The sequence below is a fragment of the Amblyomma mixtum genome, chromosome 4, assembly GCF_055824585.1.
Source record: "Amblyomma mixtum isolate Tamu chromosome 4, ASM5582458v1, whole genome shotgun sequence".
Classification (NCBI taxonomy): Eukaryota; Metazoa; Arthropoda; class Arachnida; order Ixodida; family Ixodidae; genus Amblyomma; species Amblyomma mixtum.
This window is the reverse complement of record NC_143015.1, coordinates 59,275,810-59,285,290: the sequence shown is the minus strand read 5'-3', so window position 1 is coordinate 59,285,290 and position 9,481 is coordinate 59,275,810. Positions and strand designations below refer to the sequence as shown.

At 46.4% G+C, this 9,481-nt stretch overlaps 1 pseudogene; it reads left to right on the top strand.

Annotated features, from left to right (window-relative positions):
- The first annotated feature begins 3,786 nt into the window (after nucleotides 1–3,786).
- LOC149346563 (uncharacterized) lies at nucleotides 3,787–8,783 on the top strand (annotated as a pseudogene).
- The last annotated feature ends 698 nt before the right edge of the window (nucleotides 8,784–9,481 follow it).

Sequence of the window (9,481 nt, the reverse complement as noted above, 5' to 3'; positions counted from 1 at the left end):
TACAGTGAAGTATTTATATATAAATATTGAACATAACGGTCCATTTTTTTGGATACCTACCTACATCTTTCTATTATATTTTCCTGTAGCTTGCATCGGGGCAGTTAAAACTGCCACAAAAATCTATAGGGTACATTTTTAATGATAGCAAAAGCGTTAAGAGAAAGAAAACAAGCCCTTCAACGACAGATCTGCGTTTATATTTACTGTTGTAGTGAAATCTCACAATCTATGAAATAACTAGGTTCATAGCCTTTTTTCTGTTGAAAATGCTTTTGTCTAGAATTACTGAGTGTATATCTGTCCTTCCTACTAAACTCCTTTACCAACACGTGATATTTCGGAGTATCCCATTACAAAAATAAATTGATGTCAGTCTGCGGTGTAGCCGTTTTCTGTTCATATCAGCATATGAAATGCAATGCTGCTCAGGCCGAATTATATAATAGTATTTACGTAACGAAGCAAAAGATCCTTTATTGCTTTTCGTTCATGCTTCTTAGCACATGCGCTTCTCTTGACTGCATGAAATTTTGGACGGCCTGGAGTTACTGACGTAAACTGTTTGGCCTGAACGAGGCTGCGGATTTTTTCATTATTTTGGTAATAATGTGCGGTGCGCAGGCGGTGACGCACAGACAAGCGGCGAGTACATTCAATCTTTGAGAACGTTTCTTTGGATGAGACGCTCTGACTTGCGGTGGATTTCTGCGTCTACATACGACAAATCTTAATTTAATGAGAGAGATGATGTACTTATCTCACGTATCAACAAAGATTATTTGAAGTCTGAACTACAGCTCGCGAGACAACTTACATAACGTTATTTCACAGCGAGGCTCTGTGAGTTATTCATCGCAGAAAACTGTAGGTTTCTGCTTTACGTGGAGCAAAGCGGATTTTGTAGCGAGAGCTACACTACGCCAGCTCTTCGAGCCTTAAGCGTGGCACCCCTTGAGCTCCGTGGCCTTGAGCCGGTTGTTCACGTGGTGCGGATCATCTGCTGCTCCCTGCGGCGCGTCATTCCGGTGAAACAGAGCTCCAACAGCTGTGCGCATGCACCGTGTCGAGTGGAGGGGGGGGGGAGAGGAGAGGTGTAGAGGTGTCGCAGCTGTATAAGTAGGCGGCTCTGCGGGGCTTTCGCGTCACTCCAGGTTTACCCAGCGCTTTTAAGTAAGAGAGTGAATAATGTGCGCCCACATGCTGGATTAGTAGCTCAGTCGCCAGCTCCACATGGTGAATGGGAACGGCGGCTGCTGTTCAATTCATTTTGCTGTGTTTCTCACGAAACCTTTCTATACACGGGTGTGCCTGTCACAATTATTCTTGCACTTTCGTAACGACGCCTTCTTTCCAGCACTTGAGACTCTGTAAATTTCGGTGATCTCTACCGCGCTGCACACAAAGCAAAGCCTAATGTTGCTTGGAAGAGTGAAGGCTTGAGAAATTTAGAGACATGTTCAACGAATCAACAAGAGAAGTAAAGTTGTCGCCCGGAAAGAAAGAAAGGCGATCTGTGCGTTCTTTCTGCAGTACTTTTCTTTTTGCTATATATATCACCTAAACCCAAAGTCGAAGAGGTGCTTCGCATATTTCGTTAACCAGTTGAGGCAGTTGAGTTGCCTAGAACAAGCGGCCGCTGTGAGGCAGAGGAAAAAGGTGAACGCAGCCGAAAATTCTTCAAGATGGCGTCGCCCATACCCATGACAAGAAATTTGGTGGTGCAGAGGAATGCAGTAAAATGTCGCAGACTAGGCAAAAGCATAATTGTGCGCCGGTGATTAACTATGTGGTAAGACGAAGCACAAAACTAGGCCGCCTGATGTTCCCGGTGCGCAATGGCCGAAACTCTCCAATTTGCCTTTCTTGACACTGTATACAGCACATTTCTACAGAGTTGAGATGATGACCGCAATGTATACCCAAGAAGGTATAAGTTGTGCTTTTCAAGAAAAGTTAGACTAAACACTATGAACGTGGTGAACTTGTAGGTATTTCCATAACCATAATAATTAAATTGGAAGGAAGTGCATAATTTAGAAACCTAAAAAAATTGCGTCTCTACACTGTGAGAATCGTAAAAAAATTCTGACCAGTGCTTCATATTACATGTTTCAATTACATAGAATTGGCGCTGTTGTCCGATCAGATCAATCACTACCGCAAATCTCTAAGCATGCTGCTGGGATCGCGTACTCGGCTAGCACTTCCAGCAGTGGTATTCATATATAGAAGACATTCCTTATAGCAGATTTTTTTACGCTCATAGTTTTGAATGGCATGGAAGCCAATATTGACGCCTGTGCGCCTGTGTGCCTGTGTGTCAGTATGCAGAGTTGCAAAGGCACGAGGCATTGGGTAGGGAAAGCGAAAAAAATCGTGTATGAGGCAACAAGAACAACAAAATTCGTTATGAGCACCCGTGAGCGAAGTAATGTAGGCAGTGAAAGTAGGAAGAGAGAAACCAATGCTGTAGTTCTATGCTCGGGATTGATCTTGAGAAGGTGAGGATCTCTACTTTGAACATATTTCCTCCTTACCCTGCCTCCTACACTATTGCGGCAACTGCAGAAAAACTGCTACTGTTCGCTGACCTCCTTCGTCGCGACCTCCCTACCTTGACCTTCCTACTTCACTCAACATTGCCCGCAACCCATGGCAGTTCCACGCATGCTAACTCATTCCCCCTTCTCAAGAGAGGCCTCTCTGCGAGCTGCTAAACCGGCTGGCCTAACATGGCTAGTGGACAGAGGAGGACAGACGAGAGGCTTTAATGAATACAAGAGAGGTCTTTCTAGTGTATTAGCCTAGCATGCTGACAGCTGTGCACTAGCAGGCTAGTGCGCAGAACTCTCCGTGATGCTGGTGGTGGTAAACTTTTATTTGACTACTTATAGAGAAAGTTTGAGGTCAGGCATTAAGGGTCGGATCCTTACAAATCCAGGGGGGAGGGGAGGTCCCCAGTCCTGGAAGCCCAGGCTGGTGAACTCTTGGACAAAGAGGAGCCCACCATTGAAGATGTTTTGTTTTTTTCTTAGAGTAAAGTTTTTCCTCCTCCTCCTCTCACCGCAGTCCAAGCGTCCACACAGATTGGGACAATGACTTCCTCTTCCCTTTCCTTAAGAAACAGTTGCATTTTACACTGTTGTCACGAAAGGTTTGTGAGCACATGATTACGTTAAGTGCAGAAGTTTCGTTCAGCACAGAACTTGGCTCAAAGAACACACAGATACATTAAAAACTTCTTTGACAAATTCACAGTCATTCGCAAGGCACCCAGGATTAAAGCAGTACACAGAACATGGGCGACGGGGTCCCTACAAGGTGCAGTTTTATCCCTAATGCTATCAGCGAGGAAGGAGACCAGCTCAGCTGGAAGAGTCTCAACTTGTCCGAGCTCCTCTCTTGTCGACGGTTCGCATTTCAGAGAAAACAGTATATGGAGGTCCCTCTTTCGAGGTTAGGATTCCGTTTGTCTCTTCAGTTCTGCTTTCGTTTGGTGCGGGCGCCACGGGATTCTCGTTAAGCACTATTTGCGGCTACCTTCATGATTACATTACTGCAAGTGGTAGCTTACCCTGCTAACTCCATATAAAATTCCACCGCATGTACACAAAGCCTATTTTATTTTATTCCTGGTAAATCTAACTTCTGTAATTTATTTAAAAAATTCACCCCTTAATATATTATCGAATTTCACTCATTCTACTATTCTACTTAGTTTTTTTTTTCTCCGCACATATACCTCGTTGGCATTCACCACCGTACCTTGTCCAATCCCCCTGCATGGGTATGTGCCATGCTTACGGTGGAGAAGAAGAAGAGCTCTTTTCATGGTGGGGAAGCGCCTTTCTGTTGCTGCTTTGGGTGAGCTACTTCCTGGTTTCCATTCCTGATTTCTATTCGGCAGCTGAGGATGAATTCAGTGGAGGTTGTCCAGAACGGGCCTGCTGAATTCCGATAGATGCGTGATAAAAAAAAATTGAAGTGTTCGGTTGGTGTGTCCGGACGGTAAGAAACGCCGGTTTGCGAATATCCAAAATACTGCAAATGCGAATCGATTATCCTCCTATTCGATTCACTGCCCAAATCAACTAGTGCTTGTTCAGTGTTATTTGAAACGATCCCGTTGCGGATTCTTCTTCTGGAATTTTCACTTATCTTGCACGAAGTTGGCATATGGTATGCCGTAGCTCTTTCCGGCAACTTGTTCGAGAATACGGTCCAGTCCCACTCGTCACGACGTGCTGCCGTGATCGGACTGTGCAGAAAGGATTCAGCGCACTGACGCGGTTCTTTCGTATGGTGACGTTTATAATGCTCATATATATGATTGCCTTCAAAACTGATTAACAGGGCATGATTAAGTCAGGTTTAGCAACCATGCCTTCATGTCTGACATTGAAGGCCATGGCTTAGAACCGCAACCTCCGAAACACTGAAATGCGTCGCAGAAGAGTCCACTGCACCGATCAGTAGCAAAAGATAATTTTCCTGTGCATATGGAATGATTGTCATAGAGTTAATATGCAGACATCGGTTAGCTTGTCCGCTAGTGAAGAGAAGTGTTGCATTTTTTACCAGCTAAATCTTCATACATGACGTACAGCGCCACCGCTACCGTTTCCCTTTATCTCAAGAATGTTTGCTTTTTACGAATACTCGCACATGCAGCGAATGATCACACAAATATTCTATTCGTATTCGATGTCATTCAATTCTTTTACTGCTCGATTCGTAATAGGCTATTTTTTATAAATGCGCTCTGGTATTCGATCGGTTAGTAAGGCTATAAGGTTCGTATTCGAATCGATTGAGCAAATTTAATACATACACACCTTGTAATGGGCCCCTAGTGGAAGAACCAAGTCCGTAGGCTTTCACAACAGCCCCTCACACAGCCCACTAGACGCGCCTGGAGATCGATCTCCACACACCATAAAATTCTTGTTGCTCGGCTCCTCGAAAACCTGCCCTGCGCTTCTCGCATTTCCCCTTGAGACGAGAACTTTTTGGACGATACATATTCGCACATAAGGTGGTTGGGTCGCTTCTCCCATGAATACACTGGATCGCTCAGCATCAATGCGATCAGGAGTACAGACGATGTTTGAGGCATTTTCGTTGTTTGTACGTTGGAGATCCTAACATCATGTACAACATTCCGCACGTTCAAGTTTACCCTTTGCGGACCGTGATACGACGCACCTCGTTCCACTCTCACCGAACGTTGGCTTTATGTACACGCGAAAAGCGGTTAAATGCATCATGCATATACTATGGAGATTGGCCATTGGGGCTTTTGGAGAATCAAAGGCTGTAACCACCGCTTACTATATTTCTTTCGCATGTCAAACCCTTGCCTCCACAGAAACACCGCTCAGACTGACGAATGGACGGATCGTTGTTATGGCGGCTGGTCCGTACCCTTCGCGGAATAAAACGTAGTCCAGAATTCGACGAAAACTCGTCTGGCGAGGAAATGACATCATTGTGAAAAACCTAACACTCGCCAAGAAATTGAAGAACAGGGTAAAAAACAAATGACATTTCGGGACCTCTACGGATCCCTTGTTCACATATGAAAACGAAAAACGGATCGGCCGTGTTTATACAGATGAAGGTGGCTGTAATGAGCATGCGTATGCTGCAGGCAAGGGCCCACGTGTCCGATCAAGTGTGTGGAGAGTTGATTGGATATGGAATGACTCTAGGAGTAGGCGTGATGATAATGATTTCTCGGTGGATATGATACTGGCTGCGTCCCAGGCGATAATGTGACCGGTGCTTTTATGGTGATCTGCCAAGGCATTTTCTTCGGTGCGCCCCTTGGCGACGTCATTTTTATGCTCCCTGAACCGTCTCCTGTAATCCCCCGTTTCGTCGATGTAGGCTGCGTCGTAATCCTGGCAAGGAATCTTGTATACAACCCCGGGGTAGCTACTGCTTTCCAGCTTGTCTTTTATTCGCACAAGTTGCTGTCTGAGCTTGTTCGTCGGCACGTGACAGATTTGAATATCGTAATAGATTACGATATTCAAATCTGTCACGTGCCGACAAACAAGCTCAGACAGCAACTTGTGAGAGCACTTCCCTTTCATCCTTCCTATGGTCTCAACAACAACAACAACAACATTTATGCGGGAGTACATCCCGTTCCTCTCGCTCGTAATGCCTCCCACGGCTGTGACAACCTCGCGAAATACTTAGACCTCTTCTTTGAAAACCAGGCATTGGTGCAGCAAGTCCAGCATATATCCAAAATGAGCAATTCGGATGCAAAAAAACGTGGCAGTTGTTGAGGCACCTTTTAGACCCGGCGGTAACCAAATCTGCGCAGAAGGGGCAAATAGCTAGGTTAGTGCATCGGTATCAAGGCACGATTGGGGAATTTATACATGAACTCCGAAGTCGTTACATAAACAGAGAGGCGGGCCGGATTACTTGGGAGAGGAAAACCTTGAATTAGTTGCAGACTTTACGATGGCGGAGGTAGAGTTTGCAATTAGCCAGCTTCGTACCAAGTCAGCAGCGGGTCCGGACGGGGTTACTAATAAAATGCTGAGGAACCTGGATTTCAAGTCAGTGGGGGCACTGACGAATTTGATGAATAAATATTGAGCGGCCGGGGAGATTCCGCCAGAGTGGAATCATGCTAGGATTACATTTAATCCTAAAGCAGGGAAGAAGCTCTGCATTGAGAATCTGCGTCCCATTTCGCTAACGTCGTGCTTGGTCAAAGTTATGGAGCATGTGGTCCTGAACAGGCTTCAGGGTTATGTAGAGGACAATGAGTTGATACCTGAAACAATGATTGGCTTCAGGGCTAATTTATCAACGCAGGACGTCATGATACAGCTAAAAAAGACGTGGTTGATCCTGGGTACAGCACGGGCACCAAGGCTAACTTGGGGCTCGACCTAACTAAGGTCTTTGACAATGTTACCCATGAGGCAATATTGAGGAACCTATCGGACATAGGACCGGGGGGTAGAACCTTCCGGTACATCAGACCGTTTCTGGAGGGTAGGACTGCGGAGATTGTAGTCGGAGAAATGAAATCGAATCCCTTCCCATTGGGGGGCAGGGCGACACCGCAAGGGTCGGTATTGTCGCCGTTCCTATTCAATATAGCCTTGATCGAGATACCACCCAGGCTGCAAGGGATATCAGGACTTAAATATAAATTTTATGCGGATGATATTACTCTATGGGTAACAAGAGGCAGTGAAGCACAATTGGAAGAAACTCTACAGCAGGCGGTAGATATTGTGGAGGAGCTAGCAGGGGAAGCCGGACTCTCGTGCTCTCAGCCCAAGTCCCAGCTTTTTGTGCTGAGGGATGAACCAAGAGGGATACATGCGAGGCACTATATGCCGCCACCACCTTTAGAGATGAAAGTGGGGGGAGCACCGGTCGTTGAGGTCCAAACGGTCAGGATCCTGGGTATGTATCTACAGACTAACAGAAAGAATAGCTAGTCCTTGCAAAGGCTTAAATATACGGTCAATGCTACCGTGCGGCTAATCAGGAGAATCGTAAATCGTAAGAGAGGTGTTAAAGAAAAGGACTTGTTTAAGCTAGTGCAGGTGTTTGTGCTGTGTAGAATAGTGTATGCGACGCCTTATTTGAAGTTGGACGCGGCGGAAAAAGGCAAGGTGGAGGCTATGACTAGGCAGGAGTATAAAGCGGCCCTTGGGTTGCCTCACAATGCGTTTACCGAAAGGCTGCTGAGATAAGGGGTGCACAACACCCTAGAAGAACTACGGGCAGCACACTTGGTGATGCAGCTTGGTAGACTTTCAAAAACAAAAGCAGGAAGATGCATATTGGACAGGACCGGCAGTGGAGTTGACGTTTCAGCAGGTGACACAAATATTCAGATGAGGCGGGAAATGCACAAGGGCTTGTACATAAAAGCTTTGCCCAAGAACATGCATCCAATACACCACGAGGACCGCAGGAAGGCAAGAGCCAAAGCTTTACATGCTAAGTACGGGAAGTACAACGGGGTAGTCTATGTAGATATCGCCGAGTATAAGGACAAGGACGCATTTGCAATTGCGGTGGTGGACGGGCGGGGACGCTTGATCGCCTCTGGATCAGTCAAATCCCGCTCCCCAGAAACTGCAAAAGAAGCGGCGATAGCACTAGCTATAACTAGTAGTAATGCTCACCTGATCTTCAGCGATTCAAAAACAGCCATCCGAAATTTGGCGAGGGGCAGAATATCTGTCACAGCGGCGCGATTGCTGATTCGGGCCACAGGGCGAGGGACTACGGAGGCGGAAATTGTTTGGGTACCTGCACAATCTGGGAACCCTGGGAACGAGACGGCTCACATGAATGCTCGAGGTTTCGTCAGCCGAGTAGGTGAGCCGGTCATCCCGGGAAGGTCCACGAGAGATGGGCTGTTATCGTTTCATGACATTACTAACCATTTCAGACTTGAGCGGAGGATTTACCCACACCCGGACAAGCAATTGGTGAAGGCGCAGGAATGCGTCTGGCGACGATTCCAGACTAGATGTTTCTTCAACCCATACGTGTTGAGCAAAATCTGCCCGGACATTCAGCCGTAGTGCAAATGGTGTCAGGAATTGGCAACCTATGACCACATATTATCGAGCTGCAGCATAGCACCGCCACCGGCGGACATTATGCGCGATCCTTCCCTAGAGCAGTGGGAGGCCGTGTTGGGCAGCTCAGACCCGGTCGTCCAGACCAGGGCTGTGGAGTGGGCCACCCAGGTCGCCGTCAGCCATGGGTTGACGGCCATCTAACACGGAATCGTCCGCACATGCTCTCTGACGAAAATATAGTTTTTCCATCCATCCATTCATCTATTTATCCGACTATAAATATTCCTCATGACAAGAACTGTTAGTGGAGTATCTGCGAGAAATAACGAGTTGTCTGTAATTGTACTTACATGCCTTGCTCGAATTCTTTGCCTCAATCTATCGAAAAGATGAAACAGGTGATGAGCTTCGCTCAAATTTTGCATTAGGAAGTAACGCAATCATCACCAATTTTTTTTATTTTCCCGCCAACCCATCCTGGCTCGGCAGGCAAGCGACTTAACAACTGATCCACCGCGGCGGGTCATTTATTTAATAAAATAAAAGAATTTGGAGGACGCTTGAGGTACGCCTTTGAGTGGAACGGGACAGCGTCTTGCAGCGCTGCCAGGAAGTCCTGGGAACGCCATCGCCCGTTCAGCGCGCCGCCTTGCCCGTTGCACAATTCGAAAATTCGTTTCTTGAGGAAAGGAAATGACGCAGTAAAAATGCAGGGGCACTTTGAGTGTCTAAAGTGCGTAGAGGCGAAAGCGTTTTCCGCACCACTTTGCCTGTGTGACACTGGTGACGTCCCCACTGGATGATGTCACAAATAGTTGATGACGAAGTAATGAGAAATTACTAATTAGTGACTAATTACTGATTAAACACTAAATACTAATTAACTGCTAATTAATGAC